General features: G+C 43.9%; 1 long non-coding RNA gene across 2 annotated transcripts; it reads left to right on the plus strand.

Moving 5' to 3' along the window:
- Positions 1 to 4,588: 4,588 nt before the first annotated feature.
- On the plus strand, positions 4,589 to 22,224 carry LOC129625150 (uncharacterized). 2 transcript variants are annotated; one of them, XR_008701283.1, is made up of 3 exons: positions 4,589 to 4,685; positions 16,368 to 16,602; positions 21,297 to 22,224. It is a non-coding gene; the product is annotated as an uncharacterized LOC129625150 (long non-coding RNA). The 2 variants fall into 2 exon arrangements; XR_008701284.1 differs by lacking the exon at positions 4,589 to 4,685 and adding an exon at positions 9,219 to 11,149.
- The last annotated feature ends 4,595 nt before the right edge of the window (positions 22,225 to 26,819 follow it).

A 26,819-nucleotide genomic window follows, 5' to 3' on the forward strand; every position in this document is an offset into this window, starting at 1 on the left:
GAGGGAGGAGGGACGTATAAGCCGTGAAACTTAATGGACTAAGGTGCCATTACTTATTAAACAGGACTATCTGTATGAAAAATGAACAGTTAATGTACACATGCAGTTAATGTAATCCATTTTATCTTATCTACATACACAGAAGATTCTGATTGTAATGGACCTGGTGGTCCCTTTTTGCTCATTCCATTTGCCTGAGCACTGTGTCTGGATTAATAAAGAGCATATTTTCCCAAATGAACATAGAAAGACACACTGGCCTGCCCTCAAGGACTCAGGGGTCTCCCTAGGACGTTCAGAGGGACTGAAGGTCAGGTGGCCCTCTCCAGGACCGTGGAAAGGTTGTGGGTCTTTCATGCGCAGCAGAGAAGCAGCCTGGAGTGTCTGATTCTTTCCAACCTTTGAAAATCATAAAATAAAGCCGCAGCATCATAGACCATCTGGTACTTACAACGCAGTATCTCTGGATAAGTCTGAGCAAAGGGCAGACTGTTAGCCCCACCGGGAAGGAGTTTCAGTTATGTTTCATTTTACTCCACTTGCCTGATCATGGTCAGAGACATCAAAACCCACTCCCATGCAGCCCCCTGTCCTCACCCTTGAGTTAATCACTCGTCTTAATGTCTGCATTTTCTATTTTTTAAAATATAAGCAAGAGTAATGGGAGCTCTGAACAAGAAAATGTCACATACAGACTTTTAAGTCTTATTATTGACATTTGGGCTTCCCTGGTAGCTCACCTGGTAAAGAATCAGCCTGCAATGCAGGAGACCCTAGTTGGACTCCTGGGTCAGGAAGATCCCCTGGAGAAGGGACAGGCTACCCTCTCCAGTATTCTTGAGCTTCCCTTGTGGCTCAGATGGTAAGGAATCCACCTGCATTGCAGGAGGCCTGGGTTCGCGCTCTGTGTCGGGAAGATCCTCTGGAGGAGGGCATGGCAACCTAATCCAGTACTTTTGCCTGGAGAATCCCATGGACAGAGGTGCCTGGTGGGCACATGAGGATTCGTGCAGTCCATGGAGTCACAAAGAGTCAGACAGGACCGAGCAATTAAGCACAGCACGGCACATTAATAATTATGGCAGCCTTGGAAAAACAAAACAAAAACCCTAAAGCTGCCTGAAAGACCAACAAGACTAGATGATTAAATGAATTGACCTAGTAAATATGAGCTGTGTTGACCACCTTAAAAAGAAATACAGATCATGCATGCCTCTGCTAAAGGAGAGCCATGATGTATAGAAGAAAGTGACGGGACAACACAAACCAGAAAGCTGGTTACAGAATTGTGCTGAGAGGCGCCCCCTGCTTTTTGTGTTTTTTTGGTAAAAGCAAGCAGGCAAGCACTGTGTATGCTTGTGTGCCACTGGATATTTATTTGTTTGTGTGTGTATGTTTGTGTGTTTGCGTGTGTGTGTGTTTGTGTATGTGTGTTTGTGTGTGTGTGTAGATTAAAGAACTAAGCTGTTCACAATAGTTCCCTTTGAGGTGTGGTATCAAGATCAGACTGTGATGGGAAGAGGAGTGCCTTTTTACATTTATACTCATTTTTACATTCGTTTTAAGCCTGGATATTGTCATTTAAAAATAGCAAAGATAGAATCATAAGGTAATAGAGATAAGTGGCAGCTTAGCAAATATCCAACCTAGTTCTATATTCTTTGAACATACCCCATTTTAAGCAGGCAGTGAAAACTGAATTAACCCAAGCTCCCCAAACCTTAAAGAATATACTTTTGGCAATTATGTATTTAATTTAAATAAAACACTATCACCCCAACCTACTTTCCTCTGAAACATTTGGGTATTTTAGCACAAAGAATTTTAGATAATTTAAATGATTAGCTTGAATGTTTTAAACAATTTAAAATAAGGTTATAATCACTGAGGTACTGAGTTCAAGTTATTCTGAGTCATGTTTCCACACATTTTCATTTATGGATTGTAATTCAAGAAAATTCTCAAAACTTCTCATAAAGTAGATTTTCATGGAATTAATTTTAAGCTGAAAACTGCAGTATGATCTCATCCCTGGAGCACAGAGAAAAGAGAGATAAGCTATTGGCCAGTCGTAATTACAGCATTCACTTTGCGCCCTTTTTTCTATGTAAGCTTATGAAATTTAATAGGACTTCTTCTGTTGCCTTCCCTTACTTCCTGTTGTTTTCTAAAGCTCAGAAATGGACAAGAGGAGACAAATGCTCTCCCAGTTTAATTCAAGGTTCCACCAGCTGCGCAGGGTTTGCCAAGAGGTTAGGACTCGGGTGCCGCCAGCAGCAGCCCGTCACCCAGCCGCCAGCCACGTGGAGGGGCAGCAGGGCCAGGATTCGGTGCTGTTTGCGCCGAGCAGCGGCTGTGCTGTGTATTCCGGAATTGCACCTCGTGGTGGAGAAATGAACACGGTGTTACTTTCTTAGGCAGTGTCAGTGTTCGTCATTCAGTTGTGTCCGACTCTGCAACCCATGGACTGTAACCCGCCAGGCTCCTCTGTCCATGGGATTCTCCAGGCTAGAACAATGGAGTGGGTAGCCGTGCCCTTCTCCAGGGGATCTTCCCGACCCAGGGATCAAGCCTGGGTCTCCTGCATTGGCAGGCGGATTCTTTACCTCTATCCAACTGAGATTTTGAAGAGAACCACACTGAGAACTAGACATACGTCCTGCTTGACTTTGGGGACATAGGGATCAGCATCGGATACTGAATGAAGGGAAGCCGAGGGGTGGAGGGCTTAGCCGAGCAGAGAGGGCTGCCCTGCGAGCCTCCCTTGGTCTCAGAACGGGAAGGCGCGCTTCTCACGGACCAGCCCTGACCGTCTGAAGGCAGGACCCAGCGTCGTAAAGGAGGCCCTGGAAGCCCCACAGACCGGCGCCCCCGCAGACAGGCGGCGTCTGCATGTCCAGCCGACGCCGGGAGAGAAGGCTCGGGTCTCTGCGGGGGAGCGGAGGTGGAGCCCCACGGGGCCGCTCTCAAGAATGCGCCCCACGCGCCGGAAAGAGCAGGAACGGCGGGCCGAGGCGGCCCACGGCCGGGCCCCGCTGGCCCGCGGCAGGCCCTGTGCCCTGCTGCCTCTGCCCGGGACCGCGGGCGGCCTGGCCGGTGGGGAGGAAGGAGCACTCTGAGGCCAGTGGAGACAGACAGGCGTTACAGCGCCGGGAAGAGCGGTGTTTCCATTGCTGGATCTTCTTCTTACCAAAGTGACCATTCTCCTGAATGAAAAAGCCTGCGTCTTTCTAAAGACGTCCGTGTAGGAAAGGGAGAGAGGTTAAGGGAGCAGAGGAGAAAGAGAAAGCTCTGTTCATTCTGCCCAGCTCGTGCGATCCATAGTTACACGTAGATGCGTTCAGTAAGCTCCTAAATGCGGATTTAAAACTTTTTATTCTACCTCATACATTTATGAAACCCGCTCTAAGGAAAATCTCCATTCCCTTCACGTATTGGAGTCGTTCAGAAAGATGCCTCCACCGTGCTTTGTGAACAATAGTCCACATCGCTGAGAGTCTGTTGTGTGAGGCAAGTGAGGTTTGGGAAGGGACTTTGTCAGCAGAGATTCAGGGTGCTATTAAACCCGTAATTCCTGCCGCTGTGAAGAGGAATTACGTGTGAACGTCAAAAGGGAAACGAGTTCTGCCTCGCATGCCATCTTTTGCATTAAGAGATTCTGGACTTTAATCAGAACTTTTGCTCAGCAGCCATCAGACCATTCAGGAAGAGTTGGCTTGGATCATTCAAGGAAAGAGTTGGAAGTGGTACTTGCTTTGTTTGAAAGTAGCCAACCACAGAGCCCCCATTTAGCAAACATTTCATTTTGTAATTTAGTATAGGTGTTCGGGGCTGTGAGTATTTTCCTGAAAGTAAGTCATAAACACAGATCAGAGTTTGCAAACTCTTAGCCCAGAGTCCCTGTGTGTCGCCGACCTGGTGTTTACCTTTTAAAATCCATGTTATTGTTTTGTTTTCTAATAGCTTTACTGAGGTGTAATTGACATTTAATTCCAAACATATTTAAAAAGTATAATTTTATAGAATTTTTTGTACATGTACACCCACTAAATGATCACCACTATCAAGGTGGTGAACGTATCCATTATCCCTAAATATATCCTCATGAAAAAAAAAAGTAATGTATTAGTCACTCAATTGTGTCCGGCTCTTTGTGACCCCATGGACTGTAGTCTTCCAGGCTCCTCTGTCCATGGGATTTCCCAGGCAAGAAGACTGGAGTGAGTAGCCATTTCCTTCTCCAGGGGATCTTCCTGACCCAGGTATTGAACCCCTGTCTCCTGCATTGCAGGCAGATTCTTTACTATCTGAGCCACCAGGGAAGTTCAAATATATCCTCATATGCCTCTATTTCCTCCCGCCTGCCCCTCTCTGCCCTACCCTATCCCTATGTAACCCCGATCTTCCGTCACTAGAGATTATCAGTAGACTAAATGTCTATGTTCCCCACAAATTCATCAGTTGAAACCTAACCCCCAGTGTGATGGTATTAGGAGGTGGGGTCTTTGAGGGGTGATTAGGCCATGAGGGTGGAGCCCTCATGAATAGGATTAGTGCCCTTAAAAAAGAGGCTGCAGAGGTCGCCCTCACCCCTTCCCCCAGGTGAGGACATGGCATCCAGGACCAGGAAGCAGGCTCTCACCAGACACAAAATCTTAACCTTCACCTTCCCAGACTCCAGAAAGGTAAGAAATAAATTTCTATTGTTTCTAAGACAGTACCAGGCTATGGTATTTCTGTTATAGCAGCCCAGATTGACAGATTAGTTTACATGTTCTAGAGATTTATAAAAAAGATTCATAGAGAATATAATCTTTTGGTTTGTTTTTCTTTACTGAGCATAATTCTTTTGAGATCCATGATGCAGTAGATATTAATAATTCATCCCTTTTTTGTGGACTAGTCTTCCATTGTATAGACATACCACAGTGTTTATCCATATGCCATATGTTTATCCACGTGTTTAAACATATCCATATGTTTATCCATCTGGATATTTGGGTTATTTTCACTTGGGGCCACTGCAGATACAGTTTCTATGAATATCTGGGTATACATCTTTGTATGGGCAATGCATTTTTCTCTCCTTAGTTAATACCTACCCTTGGCATGGCTAGCTCATAATATAAGTGTATATTTAGGTTTTAAAGAAATTGCCAAACTGTGTTTCTAAAGTAATTGCAATATTTTTAATTTCCAACCACCATTTTATTCACATCCTAACTTCTTCACGTGTCCACCATCATTTGGTATTGCCAGTATTTTTAATTCAAGCCATTTTAATGGGTTGTAATGGTATCTCATCAGGGTTTTAATTTGCATTTCACTACTGGTTAATAATGTTGAACTTCTTTTGATGTGTTAATTTGCCATCTGTATATCTTCTTTGGTGAAGTCCATTCAAATATTTTGTTGATTTTTTATTGAGTGTTATCTTATATTTTTAAAACTGAAGTCTAGTTCGTGTGCAGTGTTTTCTTAGTTTCAGCTATACTGCGAAGTGCCACACATATATGTGGCTTTTCAGGTGCTTTTCACATGTAAGTTAGTGCAAAATGCTGAGTGTAGTTCCCTGTGCTATACAGTAGGTCCTTGCTGTTAATTTATATATAATAGTGTGTGTATGTTGATCCTAAACTCCTAAGTTATCCCTACCCACTTTGCCCTTATTAACCATAAGCTTGTTTTCTATGTCTGTGAGTCTATTTCTGTTTTGTAAATATTAATACAGTCATTTGTGTCAATTTTTTAGATTCCACATGTAAATGATACTATGTAATATTTGTCATTATTGAGTTTGGGGAGTTCTTTATATATTCTGAACACAAGTGCTTTACCAGATACGTGCTCTACAAATATTTCCTTCCAATCTTTTCATTCTCTTAACATTGTCTTTTGAAGAGCAGAAGTTCTAAATTGTGGTGAAGTCAAATTTATTGGGTTCTTGTTTTATGGATTTTATCCTGTGTTTCCTACCTCTCGGGATCATTGTCCTTCATTACTGTGTCCATTATTTTAAGTATCTTGTGTAGTTTTTTGCTAGGGGGTAGTAAATACAATTCCTATTATTCGACTTGGCAAGAAGCAGATGCCTGGTGTGTTACCTTAAATTTATTTTATGATCAATATTTAACAATCTGGAAACTTCACATAATAATCTACTGATTTGGATTCCCTTAAAAATATCTGGCTACACTGTAGTCTTATTCCTGCATAAACTAGCAGGCTGGAGCAGTGTGGCCTTCAGTTTGGTTACTAACCACTAGCCACTAACTACTAACCAGTACTTACCCGATTCAACTTTATGATTCTGTTGATAGAAAACAATATTATAATAATTACAAGGTTACTCAGCTTCCTTTGCACTCAAATAGAACCATATCTCCAGGCCATATACTCAATCAGCAAAGAGTTTTAGTCATTCAGTGAACGATTTTATTATTAAGTGAAAAAACAATGCATATCTGCTTGGAATGGTACAGTGCTATTATATTTATTTGCAAAGAAAGGAAGAAGTAACATTTTCAGGGCCTGCATACCATGTGTTTTAACATATAGTGCTTAGTTAGGTCCATGAATTCAAGTCCTGAAGCAATGCTATGATTAATTCATTTAAATACTTATTTACTGGCCTTCAGTGCAGAGGGGAGCTGCCTGATGCCTGAGATGGGAACAGAGCGTGTTAAGATATCACTACCCCTCACAGGTGCAGCCTGCGGCCATCCTGCAAGAATTGCAGCCTTCTAGTGAGCTCTGTTCCTCTAGTAGGGGAACTGGGTGGTTTACAGAAAACACACAATTACTCTTATCAATGAGAATTACCTGAGGGTGGCCCCGGTTGGACCCATCAGACTTCATTCTAGTTTGGTATCATTACAAGTATTATCTTGGAGAAGGCAATGGCACCCCACTCCATTACTCTTGCCTGGTATTATCTAATGGCTTCAGAGGCAGATCGAGCTGTCTCCTCTGGGTTTGCGGACAGAAATTCTTCTCCAACTTACTTCCTACAACGTGGTTTTTAACTTCCCCAGAGTCCTTGGTCAGTCTGTTGCTGCTGCTGCTAAGTCGCTTCAGTCGTGTCCGACTCTGTGGGACCCTATAGATGGCAGCCCACCAGGGTCCCCCGTTCCTGGGATTCTCCAGGCAAGAACACTGGAGTGGGTTGCCATTTCCTTCTCCAGTGCATGAAAGTGAAAAGTGAAAGTGAAGTCACTCAGTCATGTCCGATTCCTGTGAAAGAACTGATGAGAGGTATCAAATGAAGACCAAGTGACCAGTAAAGATCAAGTGCATCTGGACTCCCAGCCAAGCACGGGGGTGGGGGAGGTGTGAGAGAACAAGGATTCCTGTGCCGTGAAATAAACTTGAGAGTCTCAAGCTCTCAGATGCAGGCTCCTCATATATAGTGGGCAGTATTATCTTCCCCATCTTTAGCTGTTGGTTTTAGGGTCAATTTGGATAAGAAATGCAAAAGTATTGTGTAAAATTAAAAGCAATAAAAAGTATAGGAAAATAGTCTCTTGCTGTGAAATGATAATGTTAACAACTGGTTGTTGTGTCCAACTGTTTGTGACCCCATGGACTGCAGCACGCCAGACACCTCTGCCCTCCACCGTCTCCAGGAGTTTGCTCCAATTCATGTCCATTGAGCTGGGGACTCTACCTAACCAACTCATCCTCTGCCGCCTTCTTCTCCAATAATAAACAACCCTTCTTGAGTGTCTGTGAGATATAAAACATTACTCTAAGCACTTCCAATTAGGAGTTCATTTAAGCCTTTTAGTAACTTGATAATAATAGCTATGATGATTATCTCATTTTACAGATAGGATAACGGAGGCACAATATGTCTCAAGAACTTGTCCAAAGTTGCAGCTAGAGGTTGGCAGAGATGGAATTGAGGCCAGACAGGAGTCTCTGCGTCCATGCTCTTAATTACATCACGATTCTCCTCTCAATATGGGAGCCAAGTTATTCACAAAGAGTATTAGAAAACAATAGTTTTCATGGGAAAAAAAAATCAAGTTGGCGTTAAAGGATTTTAAAATTCCATCTACACAAAGTTTTTTTTTAAACCTGTTTTTTCCTTATAGGGATTTTAATAATGAGATTTTCTTTACAGAGAAAAAAAATCTAAGACAAATGTAATCACACTTGATTTTAATTATCTGCTAAAATTTTTCCCAATACACTGTGATCCCAATACACCATAATATATTTTGAGTAAAATTTTTGTTTCTTTTCCTACTCAAAAAACAAAAGAATGAACAAAAGCATAATAGTTCCTCAACAGATACTTGATAATAAATTTAAAGTCACATTTTTAATTTGGTTTGCTTCAAAGGAAACATATTGATGTGATGTCTCCACTGAAGGTAGATATAGAATTTTAATTAACATCCATATATTACCTAGAGAATTTATTCAACCTTTGCTATATTAAATGAGCTTAAACTTTAAGAATTAAAGGATAAGGAGTCATATTTTAATGTAAAATTATCTTTTAAAAATGATTTCTAACTAAAAAGGGTGTTTAAAATAATTATACATTCAACAGATTAATTTTAAGGACACTGTAGGCATGATAAACTCAAAATCATAGGTCCTGAACCCGATTATCATGTTTCACGCCAGCTACTCTGACACCAGTGACATGAGACAGACTCAGGGAACATCACTGCCCAACCCTGTAACTGGACATTAAGGGGAAAAAAATTGAAATAGATCTCATGGGAGAAATTTTTTGTCTAGTTTCAGACATATGTTGCCCCTCTAGTTTAGCTTTATAGGTCACTCTCAGTATTACTAAGTAGCCAAAATATTCCCAAATTCATTTTTTTTTTCTCATCTAGATAAAATGTGTCAGTTTTTATTCCAAAAGCATGCTGTTCGGTTTTGATTTTTGTTGCACAAAACCCTACCACTCATTAACCAAGCACAAACCCTAGAAGCTGCATGGGTGCATGCTAAGTCATTTCAGTCATGTCTGACTCTTGGAAAGCCCATGGACTGTAGCCCGCTAGGCTCCTCTGTCCATGGGATTCTTCAGACAAGAATACTGGAGTGGGGTGCCATTTCCTTCTCAGGACATCTTCCTGACCCAGGGATCAAACTCGTGTCTCTTGTGTCTCCTTCATTGGCAGGCAGGTTCTTTACCACGAGTACCACCTGGTTAGACTTAGAGGCCAAACTTGGTAAAATTAAGGGAAAACATGTCTACAGTATATTGGAATCAGGGTTTCTGGGGATTCTTGGCAGGAAAGGAAATCCTGATTGCTGAACTCCTTTCTTTATATGCAGAGTTGACACTAGTTAGAGTGAAATCTGGCCGGGGCTATAGAGCAACATCTGGAAGCTGTTCAAGAGCCATGTTGCTAAACCGGAGATAAATGTGAGAAAATCTGAGCAAAGGACGTAAACATGAAAAAAAAAAGTGAGTCACACTATACTAGAGTCAAGCTTTGTGATATTTAGAGCTGAATGGGTTCTTTTTAGAAGCACAGAGCTATGGAGGTCAAGGGCTCAATATAATGTTGATTTTTGCTTTCAGTCTTGGCCTCGTGTGTAATGGCCAATAGCCTCTTGCTTATCCTGCAATCTGGTTTCAATACAAGGGTGGTTCATCCAGGACTTTGTAAATAGTCAGGGATTAAGTTTTACCCTAAAGCAATGGGAACCCATGGTGGTGATGCCTCAATGGGGCATATCAGTCCCGTGTCCTTAAAACGTCTGTGAGACTCAGGTTTGCCCACGTGCAGCTCAGTCGCTCGGTCATGTCCGACTCTTCGCCACCCCAGGGACAGTAGCCGTCAGGCTCCTTCAGGCCAGAATACTGGACTGGGTTGCCATTTCCTACTCCAGGGGGTCTTCCTGACCCAGGGATCAAACCTGCGTCTCTTGGGTCTCCTGCATTGGAGGGCAGATTGTTTTACCACTGTGCCAACATGTGTAAACAAGCTAATCACATGGAAAGGGCAGTTGTGAGCACTATGCAAGATAATTCATGTAAAAGTCTAGCGTACTTCCTATTTACAACCTTGACCCAGAACTAGCACAGTTTTAAGTACATGAGCATCTTTGTCTTTGCTTCTTCAATTATTCATCCTCCATGTGACTGCAGTCCTGTGAGGTCAAGGGGCCCATCCAACAGCAGCCAGCGCTGAAATCTAAGTGCCTAGCGCAGAGAAGGAAACACACATACAGCACTCAGATGAAGGCATGAGCGGATAAGCGGACGTGTGAGAACTCCTGGGAAGTGTTCTCGCTGGGGAGCGTTCTCTCACCGCACTCATCTCAGATGGTGCCTTTATGTGCGAGCCGACGATCAACCACTCGGTCCCGCACTTGAGCGTAGCTCCATCAAGGCCGCCGCCGTGTCGGTTTTGCTCACGCGCTGCTGTTTCCTCCCTGTCCAGTAGTGCGCAGCCCTTAAATACAAGCATTTGTAAGATGAATTAATGTAGTGGGTCCACAGTCATAGCAGAGGGCGTCTGCTGTCTTGAGAGTGGTTATTCGGCAGTTCTCTTGATGTGTTTCCGTCTCCTCCTCCAGCAGGTACGCTCCCTGGTTGAGGGGGATGCCGGTCTCTCCCACCCCCAGCCCCCCAGCTGCCCAGTAACGTGCCTGTAGCACAGAAAATACTCAACACAGATTATTGGCTGGATGGCATAGCTCCTACAGTAAATGTAAATAAATGTGCTTGATTAATTTCATCTTGAAGAAGAATCTTGAAAAGAATGAAAGTTCCATTGTCAGTTTAATTTTTGTTGTATTTTATTTGTGTTGGGGAAAAAGTCAGAAGAATCTGGAGGCTTAAAAAAATCTTATTCCTTTTAAATTCATGCTTTGGAAAATTCTCAAGAGGCCCTTCCTTCCCCTCGGTATTAAACAAGGCCACTGATATCACCAAGCTGAAGCTAAGCTGGCATGAATTATTCAGAGCAGCAGGAAAAGCAGCTGCTCGTCTTCTCTGCCCCTAATTTTGAAGGGTGGAGAATTGGAGGGCAGTGGTGACCGCACCAGAGGAGGAGAAGATGAACTGTTGCCCGAAACCTCATAAACTGTAATGTCTGCAGCGCTGCGCTTAATTCGGCAGAGTTCACAGTGTCTGCTGGAGGTAACAAGGGCAAAAACTGAGAGGAAGCATGTGAGTGCCTGCTTTGATGGGGGGAAGGGGGCGGGAAGGGGAAACAGGTGTGTCCATCCCAGAAGGCAGGAGAGCACCTTAGAGTTAAGGGATAATACCCGGCTGGGAAAACTGTATTCCTGAGCAGAAAAAAAGCTCAAAGGAAATTTAAAGTGTAGAGATGGGTGCAAAGAAAAGTATTTACAATTTCAATCAGAAGGAGAAAAACAAGTACAGTATATTAACACATACATGTGGAATCTAGTTAAATGGTACTGACGAACTTATTTGCAGGAAGAATGGAAGATGCAGACGCAGGGAACAGACTTCGGGCACAGAGAGGGAGGGAAGAGTGGAGAGTAGCAGGGGACATGTACACCCCCGTGTGTAAAGTAGACAGCCAGTGGGATTTGCTGTATGATCTTTGACACCTGGAAAGGGTGGGGCGGAGGGGAGGCTCAGGAGGGAGGGACGTATGTGTACTCACGGCTGATCCACGGTGTTGTGTGACAGAAGGCAACACAGTGTTGTCCAGCGGTTATCCTACAACTAAAAATAAATTAAAAAAAAAGTATTTACAAATTAAAGCATGTTGTAATATTAAAGTGGAATGACCCCGCCATTCAGCTGAAGAGAACCCATGCCTTCTGGGTAATTTCCATCTCTTTGGTCCAGGCTATTGGGAATATTGTGCACTTCTTGGGGTCCAGAGTGTGGCATTCAGGAAGTGATACAACAGAGCATGTGGGGGCCGTGGTGGTTGTAAATACAGATGCTGGAGTCTTACAGCCCAGGACTTTGGACTGGAATGTGCTGTAGAGTTCCTACCACATGGTCTTGGGTTGTAGAATTTGAGACATGTCCAGTTTTCTTCTGGACTGATATGACTTTTACATGCTGGATATATTGATAGCTGGGGAACAGTCTTGAATCTATAAAGTTTTATTGAAAATCACTCTGATGACATGCTGACCACATCAGCTGCTTCCTACTGCTGCAAACCAAGAGCAGATGGATTGAGTGAGAAATGGGAAAACAGTCCAATTTGCAACGTGATGCTTTTTGGCAGACAGATGCTCAGCGTTACCCTGTCTGATGTGAAGGAACCAGATGAGGTCCGTCTAGCCTTTTCATAAAAGAAAATGTGGAATAAAAATAGGGACTGCAAAGCCAGCAACTCATTACATTCATTGAAGTGAACTTTAAAAATGCGACTAAGATGTCTCCTCGACAGCCTGTAGAAACACACATGTACATGCATATAAGCATATATACATCTCAGGACGTATATACCCTGAAGAAGGGCTAGGTTTCTCTCCTTAGAACAGCGATCCTTAACGAGGAATGACTCTTCCTGCAGGGACATTTGGCATTATATGGAGACAGTTTTGGCTGTCACAACTGGGTAGGGGGCAGATGTTACTGGCATCGAGTGGGTAGAAGGTAGCCTGTGTGCGTGCTCACGCTCAGTCATGTCTGACTCTGTGGCCCCATGCACTGTAGCCCTGCAGGCTACTCTGTCCATGAAATTTTCCAGGCAAGAATACTGGACTGGGTTGCCATTACCTTCTCCAGGAGATCTTTACGATCCAGGGATCAAACCAGCATCTCTTGCCTCTCCTGCATTGGCAGGCGGATTATTGACCACTGACCCACCAGGGAATCAAGGCAGAAGGCAGTCGTGCAGTATCAAGCTGCTTCAGTCGTGTCCGACTCTTTGCGACCCCATGGACTGTAGCCCGCCAGGCTCCTCTGTCCATGGGATTCTCCAGGCAAGAACACTGGAGTGGGTGCCGTGCCCTCCTCCAGGGGACCTTCCCGACCCAGTCCACGTTTCCTGCAGCTCCTGCATTGTAGGCAGATTCTTTACCGCTAAGCCACCAGGGAAGCCAAAGAAGGTAGAGATGCTGCAGCGTCAGCAGTGTGCAGAGCAGCTCTGCCAGCACGATCTCACCCTCAGAGTCAACAGGAGAGAAGTTAGAGACAATCAGGAGGAGGAATGATAAAGAAATTCTCTCCCCTCAAACGGCAAAAGCGGTCATTGTACCCAGCACTGTAACCGATTATGTATAATGCTTCTGATTAATTCTCAAACATCCACAGAAGGTCATTATTGGCGTTTGCTTAAGGGAAGCTTGAAGAGGTTTAGTAAATTAGTGACACTTGACTAGAAGGAAAGATGGACAGAAAGTCAGCATAGATGTACTCATCCAGCTGGGCCCAAACTCCTCCAAAGGAAGACACTCTCTTGGTACAGCAAATGCATATTAAAGGATAGACCCCAGGTAAAGTCATGGGAGAGGGGAGCCAATAGGAAATTAAAAAAAAAAACAAACAACAAACTTGATTTGCACAGTCCCCAAAATAAGTAACAAATTTTCTATGAAAATATAGATGACACTTTTGCCGAGGTTCTCCTGAAGGCATGTGGTTTCAAGAAGTGAATCGTTTCTGCACCATTTCACGCAACACATGTTCTTCTTTTTCTTCTTGCTTTAAAAAATAGAAACCACCCATCTATTTTTCTTTTAAATACCTATTCTTATTTTTAAATGCTTTGTTTGAAGCAAGTAGGTAGAACTTGTGATTAGTTGCAGGATAGAATATCACTTTTTTTTTTCTTCACAGGATAGGCTATATTCACTAGAATTCCTGGCAAAACAAAACAAAATAATTATACCTCAATCTCAGTATGTGAACTCACACACACAAACTCGCTAAAATTCACAATCCTCTACCTGTTAAGACTAAGGAAGCAAAAATTCAGTTTCTCTTGGATGGGTTTTTTATTCTTAGATAATTCTTCTTAACAGCCACTGTGTGAGCTTATCTCAGAGCTGTAAAAGCATTTCTTTAAGGTCCAGATGGTAGATATTTCAGGTCTACTCCCCATGCCACTGTGGCAATAGGCAGCAACAACAAAAAACATGAGTATAGCTGTGTTCCAATAAAACTTTATTTGCAAACACAGGCATGGGGCCAGATTTAGCCTGTTGATGGTAGTTGCTGGATCACTACCTTGGATTGAAAGACTCCCATCTGACACCCCCAATACCAGACTGTGGTACCCAAACCTGAGCAGCTGTGTGAGGAGCTTTGAAAAATACTTGCACCTGAGACCCACACCCAGAGGTTCTGGTCTCAGCTGTCTGAGGAGGCCAGAGGACTTGTTTACCTTAGGCTTCCCAGGACTGAGGATCTGGGTGCTGGCTGATGCCTCGGGTTCAGAGGAGAGGTTCAGAAAATCACTCGGCACCCACCAAAGTCTTGTCTATGCAATGTGCTCTATTTCACACATGTTGGCTCCCTCTCAGTTGCTCAAGAGTCTCGTTCGCCTTTGGAGCTTGCTCCTCTCCCTGGAACACACTGCATAGGAAAGCAGGTCAACAGCAAACAATCAACACGAACTGGAAACCAACTTGGGGCTGTTTTCAAACCACTGTTAAGGTGCCTGGAGCACCTTGATGGATTTAGCAGATCTCCCCCGATGAGCATCACACAGGCTCTCAGTGCAGTATTTCTCAAAATTTAATGTGAACACAGGTCAGCAAGGAATCCTGCTCACGTGCAGGTCCTGATTCAGTCATTTTTGAGCAGAGCTCACAGTTTTGCCTCAAACAAGCTTCAGAATGTCACCGAGGCAGCTAGTTTGCAGACCAGCCTGGTGGTCTTGGTGGCCCACCCTGACTTGCTCTGAAAGATTGACTGCAATGAGCTTGGTGCGTCCCCTCACCGTCGTGTCCCATAGAAGGTATCTGGAGGTGTGCAACAATCCTACGTTTAAGTCAGAGTATTGCAAACAGACCTACCAAATATGGTGAAAACCCACATTGGATAGTTTTAGTTTATTTCTTTATTTCTCAATGAGCAAAGATAGGCAAAACAATTTTATTTGTGTAGATAAAGAGTTTGACATTGATTTGTAAGCAGTCAACAGTGATTAATGAAGTTGTATCAGATAAAATGGCTTTTTCCATCTAATCTTGTTGCTCTAGGCTGTGTATGTCTCTATTTTTGCTGAGCGTCCACGATCAGCAGACATTTTTGCCAACTTGACAAAATAAAGTGATTCATCCTTGTTTACTGTGTAGGAGGCTTGAGTCCTTAGCAAGGCTGTCCATGTTTCCATGACAAAGTCTGCGATGGCGTTGTGCAAGGAAGACTGACTTTGTAGCTGTGTGAGTTATCTATGCTGTGTAACAAATTAGTGGCTTAAAATGACGCTCATTTATTGCTGTTGTTCAGTCGCTCAGTCGTGTCCAACTCTCTGTGACCCCATGGCCTGCAGCATGACAGGCTTCCCAGTCCTCCACTATCTACTGGACTTTGCTCAAATTCAGGTCCATTGAGCCGGTAATGCCATCCAACCATCTCATCCTCTGCTGCCCCTTCTCCTTTTGTCGTCAATCTTTCCCAGCATCAGGGTCTTTTCCAGTGAGTCAGCTCTTTGCCTCAGGTGGCCTCTCGTTTACCATCTCGGTTTCTTTGCCTCCGTAGCTCCTGGCTCTTGCACCACTTAGCTGGGTGCTCTGCCCCAGGATCTCACCGCATGGCAACCAGGTGTCAGCCAGGGCTGCAGCCTCCTCAGAGTCTTGACTGAGGGTCCACCCGCAGGTTCCCAGGTTTTGGGCAGAATTCATTGCATTGTGGCCGTAGGAAAAAGGCCCCCATTTTCTTGCAGACTATAGCCAAAAGCACCCCAGAGCTCCAGTGCTCAGGAGCCACCCACGGTATCCTGAGACATGGGCTTCCTCAATTTGATTGCTCACTTGACCATGCCAGCAAAGGGAACCTTTTGCTCCAGCTTCATGAGATGGAGCCTCATGCAATGTATCGTGTGTGTGTGTGTGTGCGCGCGCACACGCTCAGTGGTGTCTGACTCTGACACCCCACGAACTATAGCCAGTCAGGCTCCTCTGTCCATGGGATTTCCCAGGCAAGAATCCTGGCGGGGGCTGCCATTTCCTCCTCCAGGGGACCTCTGTGACCCAAGGCCTGAATCCACATGTCCAGCATCTCCTGCATTGGCAGGCGGATAATTTATCATACTAGGCATCTTTGCCATATAATGAAATCTAATCAGGAAAGTGATATCTTATTAGCTTGCCATGTATTGAGCCAAGTCACAAGTTTCACTTATATTCAAGGGGAAGGAACTACACAAAGACATGGAATTTAGAGGAAAAGAATTATTGGGGTCATCTTAACGTTTGTGTATTTTGTTTTGTTTTGTCTTTAGAAAACCAGACTCAACCACCTTGATGCCATTCAGTATTCATGGATAAAACGGGCATAACACAAAGCCTAACTGTACAGTTATAAGAAGCAAAGTGAGACCGTCCGCAACATCACTGTGAAGTTTGTATAAACGGCAGGTGATGTGTCGTTGGTGATCTTTTGATATTACTGCCGCAGCTAACCGAAGGCTTGGATGGTGGTTAGCATTTCTGGCAATAAAATACTTTTTAATTAAGGTATGTGCATTGTTTGTTTAGACATGATGCTCTTGCACGCTTCATAGACTGCAGTGTCATGATAAGTATGCACTGGGAAACCAAAACACTTGTGTGACTTGCTTTGTTGAAATACTTGCTTGATTCCAGTGGTCTGGAACCAAACTCTCAGTATCTCTGTGATATCTCTGAGAGTTTGTATGTTCTGATACTTTATTTATTTGTAATTTAGATCTTTAAACAATGTATCCCTCATTTCATTTGACAAATGCCCCTTATGCTAGATGCCAGGCTCTCCGCTAGACCCTTTGGGGAGCGTTTAGGAGCCTCTGACTGACAGGTGATCCTGAGTGTTCCCAGAAAAGGAAAGGAAAGGAAGGAAAGGAAAACCGTGTGAGGTGATGCGTATGTTAATGAACTTCATTTTAGTGATAGTTTCAGATCAGATCAGTCGCTCAGTCGTGTGCGACCCCATGAATCACAGCACGCCAGGCCTCCCTGTCCATCACCAACTCCCAGAGTTCACTCAGACTCATGTCCATCGAGTCAGTGATGCCATCCAGCCATCTCATCCTCTGGCGTCCCCTTCTCCTCCTGCCCCCAATCCCTCCCAGCATCACAGTCTTTTCCAATGAGTCAACTCTTCGCATGAGGTGGCCAAAGTACTGGAGTTTCAGCTTTAGCATCATTCCTTCCAAAGAAATCCCAGGACTGATCTCCTTCAGAATGAACTGGTTGGATCTCCCTGCGGTCCAAGGGACTCCCAAGAGTCTTCTCCAACACCACAGTTCAAGAGCATCAATTCTTTGGTGCTCATCCTTCTTCACAGTCCAACTCTCACATCCATACATGACCACAGGAAAAACCATAGCCTTGACTAGACGGACAATATGCAAATATGAATTCATGAAATCATCACATCTTATGCCTTAAATATATGCAGTATTTGTCAGTTACATCTCAATAAGGCTGGGAGGGAAATTTACTGTGTAACTCTTTAAGCCTGGTTTTCTGCAAAGTGCGTCAGTGCCTCTTTATTTTTAGTGAGTGCATGCACACCCCGGGAATCTTGGTTTAGAGATGAATATGTGGCCTCTGAGAGTCATTGTGATGCCATGAGGCTTTTCTGGGTCTTCTAAGAGAGAACAGACAGCCTTTTGTCTGGATGGGACAGAACAGGCTGTAAGGGCTGGAGCTGCTGCAGCCACAATGCAGCCTTGAGGAAAGACTCTGAGTTTTGAACCAGTATGTTGGAGTGTAAATGAGAAAAAGGAGACAAACGATGTGTGTGAGAGGGAGTGAGTATTGTTGCTGTTTAGTCACTAAATCATGTCCAACTCATTTGCATCCCCATGGACTATGGCCCATTGGGCTCCTCTGGTCCATGGGATTTCTCAGGCAAGAATGCTGGTGTGGGTTGCCATTTCCTTCTCCAGGGGATCATCCTGAGCCAGGGATCAAACCCAAACCGTCTCCTGCATTGGCAGGTGGGTTCTTTACCACTAAGCCACCATGGAAGCCCTGAGAGTATACTCGTGAAATCATATGAACCCTTGATCAAGCTGTGCTTGGAGGTTAAGAGCTCTAATAATTTTAGTTCTATGACCTACTTAATCTCCCTTTAGTTTATTCAGTTTGGGTAAGACTTATAAATTAAAGATAAATAACTGACATTCACTGGCTGTCATGGATCTGTCAAAAACACTCTCAAGTTTATAAGTGCAACAGAAGAGATGATTTAGAAGTCCCCTTCATCACAGAGCTTTTTTGTAACACATGTGGAAAAATGTCTGTTTAAAGCTTGTGGGGACCCCATTGATAAGGCCCATATTTCACAGTTGATACCATGGTCCTGAAAATCTACATAATTGAATGTATCAGAAAGTGATGAGACCTTTAGGGTCTTCACCTATGATTTGTTCAGAAACCCTAATTTTTGACTGAGTTTTAATTTGGAGGCTAAAGATATCTTAAAGCTTTACTTTTTCCAGTCTTTATAAGATGCTCATTTGACAGCAATTCCTATTGTTTTTTGGTTTCAGGGGGTTCATTTTTTAAAATTATTGAGCATAATTAATTCAGAATGCTTTTATATTGATTCAGATTAAGCTGAAAAGCATCCAAATGTGTACACTCTGAGGCCATAAAATGAAATAGAAATCAGTTAGTGAGCGAAGCAATGGATTAGCTCAGGAAGAGTTAGACCAGATGAGTCACAGGTAGTCAAGAGTGAATTTTGGGTCTGGAGCCCACAGGAAGTTTCTAAGGCAATTAGGTTTGCAGTGGAATTCAGCCTAATTTCTTTCACGACTGAGTGACTGACAGAGGCTAAAGCAAGACGAGGAACACTCAGGAAAGACCAGTGTCTGCCTGCCAGCCCATCTCCCTCACGCCAGGAGGCTTCCAGCAGACCTACGGCACTTAACGGTTTTCCCCATCAATTTTAAGCATTGATGTAATCTGATTATTTTTCTGTAGGGAAAAAAACCTTTCTTTCCTTATTTATTTTTGTGTTCCTGACTTGAGTCATTGAAAGCCATCCATATCTGTGAACACATGCCTTGTTTCCTTCAATTTCCTACGAATGATATATTTCAGAAGTGATACCTCTTGTCTTTACCTTAGTCGGGCTAGAGACCACTGTGAAATGGTCATTGTAATGGGAGGGAGGCATATTCAGAGGTGAGAAGCGGGCTGCACCCCCTATCAGGGAGCCTGAGAATCAGTCCCTGACTTTTCTATGAGCTGATGATGTAACTTCTACCCCAAGGGCCTCAGCTTCCTCTTCCGTATTTGAGAAATGTTGTGATCAAGCAGCCTACCTCACAGAAATGTGGGCTCAAAACAGAACACACTGTAGTGAAAGCAGGCTTGTACGACTCGGGATGAGAATATAAACTGCCATTATTCACATGCCTAGGGAAAAGACGCGGACAATGGAAAGAGACGGAGATCCCATTCAGTCCCTTGTCCGCTTTCTGTGGCACATTTCTGATAAAAGACAGGGTGGGAAATGAAGCCATCCGTCCCGGGAATCTGTCCCTTTCTTGACATAACTGTTTACATTTTTATTTGTCTATTTATTCTTAAGACTGACTGCCCTGGGTCTCCTCTGTGCATGTGGGTTTCTCTGGCTGTGGGTCGTGCGCTTCTTGTTGAGATGAGGGCTCTCCTCTGTGGCTCTTGAGTGCTGGGCTCAGCAGTCGCATCACAGTCTTCTCCGGTTGTGGCCTGTGGGCTTGGTTACCTGCGGCCTACGGAATCTCAGCTCCCCGGCCAGGATTGAACCACAGCCCTTGCACTGGAGGGTGGATTCTTAACCGCCGGATCACCAGGGAAGTCCCTTGATGTGATTTTTTAAATGAACTTTGTATCTAATCTCAGAGAGCTTCTCTTCCTTACTGAATTCCATGCATAACTTCCGCTGTGGTTTTATATAAACCCCAGAAGGCTCCCATCAAACCAAATACTGATCAAAGTTGAAATTACAAGGCTTGGAGGGTCTGGGGAAGCATACTGTCTGCCAGCTTGCCTCCTCTGCTTCCTCCTAATCACCTTGCCTTCCAGGGAGAGACGTCAGGAAGATTGCTTCTTCTGTAATGCCTGGCACTTTTTCTTATCAATACCATTCACTCTTACTTTCTCAATAAGTTCCCTGATGCACTTTATTTTATTTAATTTTTTATTTTTTTTAACATCAAAAACATGTTCTGTTGGGGTATAGCTGATTAACAACCTTGTGGTAGCTTCAAGTGAACAGTGAAGGGACTCAGGCTCGCACGTGCATACGTCTGTTCTCCCCAAAACCCGCTCCCATGCAGGCTGGCACGCAACACTGAGCAAAGTGTGTGCTTGTCCATCCCAAACTCCCTAACTATCCCTTCCGCCTGGCAACTGTTAAGTTCTCTCTCTAAGTCCCTCTTTTCTGTTTTGTAAGTAAGGTCATTTGTTTCATTTCTAAGATCATGGCATCCAGTCCCATCACTTCATGGCAAATAGAAGGGGAAACCGTGGATACAGTGGCAGCTTTCCTCTTCTTGGGCTCCAAAGCACTCAGGTGGTGACTGCAGCCATAGAATTAAGACGATTGCTCCTTGGCAGGAAAGCTGTGACAAACCTAGACCGTGTGATAAAAAAGCAAAGACATCACTTTACCGACAAAGGCCCATGTAGTCAAGGCTACTGTCTTTCCAGTGGTCATGTATGGTTGCAAGAGCTGGGCCATAAAGAAGGCTGAGCACCGAAGAACTGATGCTTTCAAACTGTGGTGCTGGAGCATACTCTCGAGCGTCCCTTGGACAGCAAGGAGATCAAACCAGTCAATCTTAAAGGAAATCAACCCTAAATATTCACTGGAAGGGCTGATGCTGAAGCTGAACTCCAATACTTTGGTACCTGATGTGAAGAGCCAACTCATTGGAAAAAGACCCTGATGGTGGGAAAGATTGAAGGAAGAAGGAGAAGGGGACTGCAGAGGATGAAACTGTTGGATGGCATCATCGACTCAATGACATGAACTTGGGCAAACCCGGGGAGACGGTGAGAGACAGACGTCTGGCATGCTGTGGTCCATGGGGTCATGCAGAGTTGGACACAAATGGGCAACTGAACGGCAGCACCCCTTCCCCGGGCAACTGTAAGTTCCTTCTCTCCGTCCATGAGTCTCTTTCTGTGTTGTAAGCTAATTTATGTCATTTCTTCTTTTTTCTTTTTAGATTCCACTTGTAAGGGACACCGTAGGTTATTTCCCACTTTCTGTCTGACTTCGCTCAGCCTGACACTCTCGAGGTCCATCACGTTGCTGTCAGCCCCACTCTTCACGGAAGTGAGCGTCTCGTCTCCATTTAATTTGATCCTGGGGACACGGGCTGTGGACAGAGACGATTTATGAGGAAGAGAGAATATTGGGGGCTAGGTGCAGACTTATTGGCATGAGAAATAAAGTCCAGATGTGACTCAGTTTTGAGGAATACCGTAAATATGCCTGATTTGTTTCACTTATCACAAAGGGGGGCATCTGGGCTTACAGCAGCGTTCTATTTCTTCAGTGAGCTCCTCAACTTCTGTCTTCTCCTTCAGGGGAGAGCTAAAACTGGAGTTTAAGGAGTGATTGATGGAGGTTTGAATATTGTAGCTCCTTCAATGCCCCAGTTGGTTTTCTAAATTACTGCCTCTTCACAAGCTAATCATTTATTACCCTGGCTTCCTGCAAAGTTTTTCATGTTGGTATCTATCTCCTGCCTTTGTCATTTTTAAGGCCAATATTTAACATGAGGGGTTGATGACTTTTATAAATCCATTTAGTGTTATTACTTAAAATATTAGAAGCACACACATCAGAGGAAACAACAAGAAAACTATCCTGCTTCTTGTACTTACTGCTGCATTGAAAAAGGACACAATCAAACACCTGGTTGTTCGTGGCCTTCCGTCTCACACGGGAGATGTATCTTAGCTCATTGCCATTCAAAATATGGTCTGTGGGCCAGTCAGATTGAGCGCCCTGGGAACTTGATATAAATGCAGAGTCTCAGGCCTTACTCCAAAACAGAATCTGTACTTTAGCAAGATCCCCAGGTGACGTGGGTTCACATTAGACTTTGAGAAGTCTTGTGACAATTTTGTTAGTAATGCCATAAGGGTCTCCCCTGGTGGCTCAGATGGTGAAGAATCTGCTGAAATGCAGGAGATGTGGGTTTGATCCCTGGGTTGGGAAGATCCCCTGGAGGAAGTGGCAACCCACTCCAGTATTCTTGCCTGGAGCATCCCATGGACAGAGGAGCTTGGCGGGCTGCAGTCCATGGGGTCACAAAGAGCCAGACACAACTGAGTGACTAACACAGCCAGCAGCCAGAAATGCCATAAGGGACTTAAGGATGGAGAAGGGTCTGCATTTCCTACAATAAAGAGGACCAGTGTGTGGTCAGATCTGTCCTTGGCTCCCATTGTGATGATATCAGAGGAAGACGTGCTAATTGGGACATAATGTCACCTGTCACTCTTTCATCACGCTGTCCTTCTTTTAAAGCCGTCAGTGGGACAGATCTTGAAAAGCATGACATAGCTGTCACCGATTAGCTGATGAAACATGACGTGTGTGCCAGTGAGGCCTGGACCATACATGGCAACCATGCCCTGCTCAGCTTCCTGCATCAGCAAAGCCCAGTCTTGGAAACTCTGCCTGAGATCTCTCCTCTACTGAGTAAACATGATGTCCCTGACCAGCTCACATCATTTGTGTTCCTCTCCTTGATGCAGGGAAACCACATATCTCCAATGCATCCAATTTCTGAAAATCAGGGCAAAAAGCAAGATATAACATGTAAAAAAAATGGGTCTGCCCCCAAACAGAATATATTTTTATATCAAGGTATCATTGTTGATATCAATATCAACCTCAATAACCTCAGATATGCAGATGACACCACCCTTATGGCAGAAAGTGAAGAGGAACTCAAAAGCCTCTTGATGAAAGTGAAAGTGGAGAGTGAAAAAGTTGGCTTAAAGCTCAACATTCAGAAAACGAAGATCATGGCATCTGGTCCCACCACTTCATGGGAAATAGATGGGGAAACAGTGGAAACAGTGTCAGACTTTATTTTTCTGGGCTCCAAAATCACTACAGATGGTGACTGCAGCCATGAAATTAAAAGACGCTTACTCCTTGGAAGGAAAGTTATGACCAACCTAGATAGCATATTGAAAAGCAGAGAAATTACTTTGCCAACAAAGGTCCGTCTAGTCAAGGCTATGGTTTTTCCTGTGGTCATGTATGGATGTGAGAGTTGGACTGTGAAGAAGGCTGAGCGCTGAAGAATTGATGCTTTTGAACCGTGGTGTTGGAGAAGACTCTTGAGAGTCCCTTGGACTGCAAGGAGATCCAACCAGTCCATTCTGAAGGAGATCAGCCCTGGGATTTCTTTGGAAGGAATGATGCTAAAGCTGAAACTCCAGTACTTTGGCCACCTCATGCGAAGAGTTGACTCATTGGAAAAGACTGTGATGCTGGGAGGGATTGGGGGCAGGAGGAGAAGGGGACGCCAGAGGATGAGATGGCTGGATGGCATCACTGACTCGATGGACGTGAGTCTGAGTGAAGTCCGGGAGTTGGTGATGGACAGGGAGGCCTGGCATGCTGTGATTCATGGGGTCGCAAAGAGTCAGACACGACTGAGCGACTCATCTGATCTGATCTGATCATTGTTGACTCAATTAGGTGTGATGTACTGAAGGTAAACTGCTCACAGAACAATAAAAGTTTTATCTCTTTAAAAGTAGAAAGCACTTTGAAAGTCTCATGGTCTACATTTTTGAAAGAAACAGAACGAGAAGTTACTCTTTTTTGCTGCTGTTGTTGTTCAGTCACCGAGATCTGTCTGGCTCTTTGGGATCCTATGGGCTGCAGCACGCCAGGCGTTCCTGTCCTTCACTGTTTCCTGGACTTTTCTCAAATTCATGTTCATTGAGTCAGTGATGCCATCCAACCATCTCTTCCTCTGCTGTCCTCTTCTCCTCCTGCCTTCAATCTTTCCCAGCAGCAGGGTCTTTTCCAATGAGCCAATTCTTCGCATCAGGTGGCCAGGGTACTGGAGTTTCAGCTTCAGCATTTGTCCTTTCAACAGATATTCAGGACTGATCTCCTTTTGGATGGACTGGTTGGATCTCCTTGCAGTCCAAGGGACTCTCAAGAGTCTTCTCCAACACCACAGTTCAAAAGTATATTTTACTTTTTACTCTATTTTAGTTGGCACCAAATTTACCTGACTCAATATCATTCCATTAAAATATCCAAGAAGAGATAGAAACAAGGGAAAATTGTAACAACCAGAAGTGATCATTAGGACTCAAAGAAGCTAGCGCTAGGCTTTGAGGAAAATTTGGGGCCCGGCGCACCGTGGAAACTGCACAGCGTCTGTAACAGCACTGAGGACGCGTGGAGACTGAAGGGCCCTCTCCTTGCGTTTAAGGCCTAGGACTCGACCTTAGTTGCAAAAACAGATGAGGCAGTTCTCTGCCTCTGCCCCCTTCCTATATTTGTTCATAGATGGGAGTTCATGGAAACAACAGAGCAAGAAAGTTGGGGTGAAAGCATAGGCAGCTGAGGCGAAGGTACCCTGAGAAGGGAACCATCTCCCAGGAAGACCGTGTTACTGACAGGAAGCTCTGTGCTCAGACTTTTCTGGAGTTGATAGATTTTTTTTCTCCTTACTTTCACGTGTCATTCATTCTGATAATCAGAGGTTTAAGCATTGTGGGTAGAGGAAGATTTTAAATTTAAGGATAATACTTTGCCCTATCCCTCTCGTTCCCAAATATCCCCAGCCTTCTGCAGAGGTGAGGCCACCTGGTGGGTGGCAGGTGGGGGTCTCTGGTTCTTGCCAGGCTGGAGCTGCTCCTACAGGGTCTTGATCAAGGGGTGCAAGTGCGTCCTGCTCCTCAGGAACTAGAGGAGGCAGGAGAGAGGTTGGAGGGTCTGTGGATCCAGCCCATTTTGCTCTCTCACAGTATGTCCTCCAGCCTCGATGTCCCCAGTAATAAAAGTCATTGTTCTCCAGCTCGTGACACTTTTGCCTCACCTCAGAGTTGGGTAAAACACTTGAACAGGAACGATCAGTGATGCCTGAAAGAGTACAAGATACAGGAAAAAATGAACAGTTAGGTTAAAATGAATATATTAGGTTAAATATATGTGATTACTGTGACTGGTATGTTAACTAATCTCAAGCTATTAACCTGAAAAATAAACTTGATCAAGAACTCTCAATGAAGGATGTTAAGAAGGACATTTACATAAAATTCACAAAGAAGCTTACATTTAGATATTTTTCTAAATAAGTTTATAGATTCAGTTATTTTTCCATGTGTACATATTAAAAAGTAGCAATTTGTTAAATCTGAATATCTTAAATATGACACATTTTTAATATTATACTGCAATTTTCTTTTTCCTTTTTAAATATATCAGAAGCCATAAAAATACAAGCAATCTGGGTCTCTCTTGACCCCTCAAAGACCTTCATAAGACCCCTCTGAAGTGGCTGTAGACCTTGGTCAAGGACCATCCCCACTCACTTTGATGAGGTCTCAGTTTATTCAAATATGAGTAAAGGGAAAACAAGTGAAGCATTGTCTAGAAAAAATAATCTCCAAAAACTCTAAAAAAGGAAAATGACCTCCAGGTGTCACAAAGATGGTCCCTCTGGAAATTACTCGTGCAACAACAAGGAGAAATTGCATGAGTGTGTTCATCATCCACAAGGAAATGCAAACAAGGACACTCTCTGAAACAGTAGCAGAAAGTCACGGGTGAAAGAGGCACTGCACAGGTCATGTGTCTTAGAAGAGATGGATGAGATTAGGGATGGCTCAAGGAAATTAAAAGTGAAGAAGTGGAATTCTGCTCCACACCAGAAACACTGAGGAACTGAGGACCCTCTGAAGCTGAAACACATCCCTGGCATAAGGGATACATGTGAAAAGTTTTCTGAAAATATAGCAAAAGGAGTCCATGACCTGAAATCCGTTTAGAGACACAGAATGAAGATTTAAGAGATCTGTGCTCTGGGTTCCAAAAGAAAAGACCAAAACAGAACCAGCAGAACGTACGGAGCCCGAGTCTGTCTGCTGATGACGGCAGCAGCAGAGGCGGGCCCTGTGATTTTAGCAAAATACAAAAAGGGAACCTGAGGGAGGGTGCTGCGCTCCGAGCAAAGTCAGAAGAGAAGAGAACCACAGGACGTGCCGCTGGTCAGAATTTTTAAACAGCATCAAGCACCCTAATGAGAAAGGAAAATAGTTCCCTGGCAAAGCAAGACAAAACAGGCTGGCTTCAGAACGATTATGTACAACACGAAGTTACAGAGCCAGAGGTCAGCTGCAGCTTTCCAAAGTTGTGTGCTCAGTCCAGGAACGAGTGCCTTGCCGTATTGTAGTTCATGGATAAAGGCGATGGATTTTAGGTCATCAAGGGCTCAGAAAATACAGCATGCTTGGAGCAAAAATGATAGGTGAATATTTATTTCACTTATAAGCGATGGAACAAAATTAAGAGCTTGAGAACAGTGAAATCTTAGTATAAAAGTATTAGAGGCAAACATTTAAACAGTGAGAGAGAGAGTATTGAGATTATACAGTTTTATACATCCAGACACAAAACTGGAGGCATGTATCCGCACTCACTCTTGAATGAAAGGTTTAGTGAACAGAATAGATGTTTCTTTTTTTTTTTTTTGCCTTTA

This window comes from Bubalus kerabau, chromosome 13, assembly GCF_029407905.1.
Source record: "Bubalus kerabau isolate K-KA32 ecotype Philippines breed swamp buffalo chromosome 13, PCC_UOA_SB_1v2, whole genome shotgun sequence".
Classification (NCBI taxonomy): domain Eukaryota; kingdom Metazoa; phylum Chordata; class Mammalia; order Artiodactyla; family Bovidae; genus Bubalus; species Bubalus kerabau.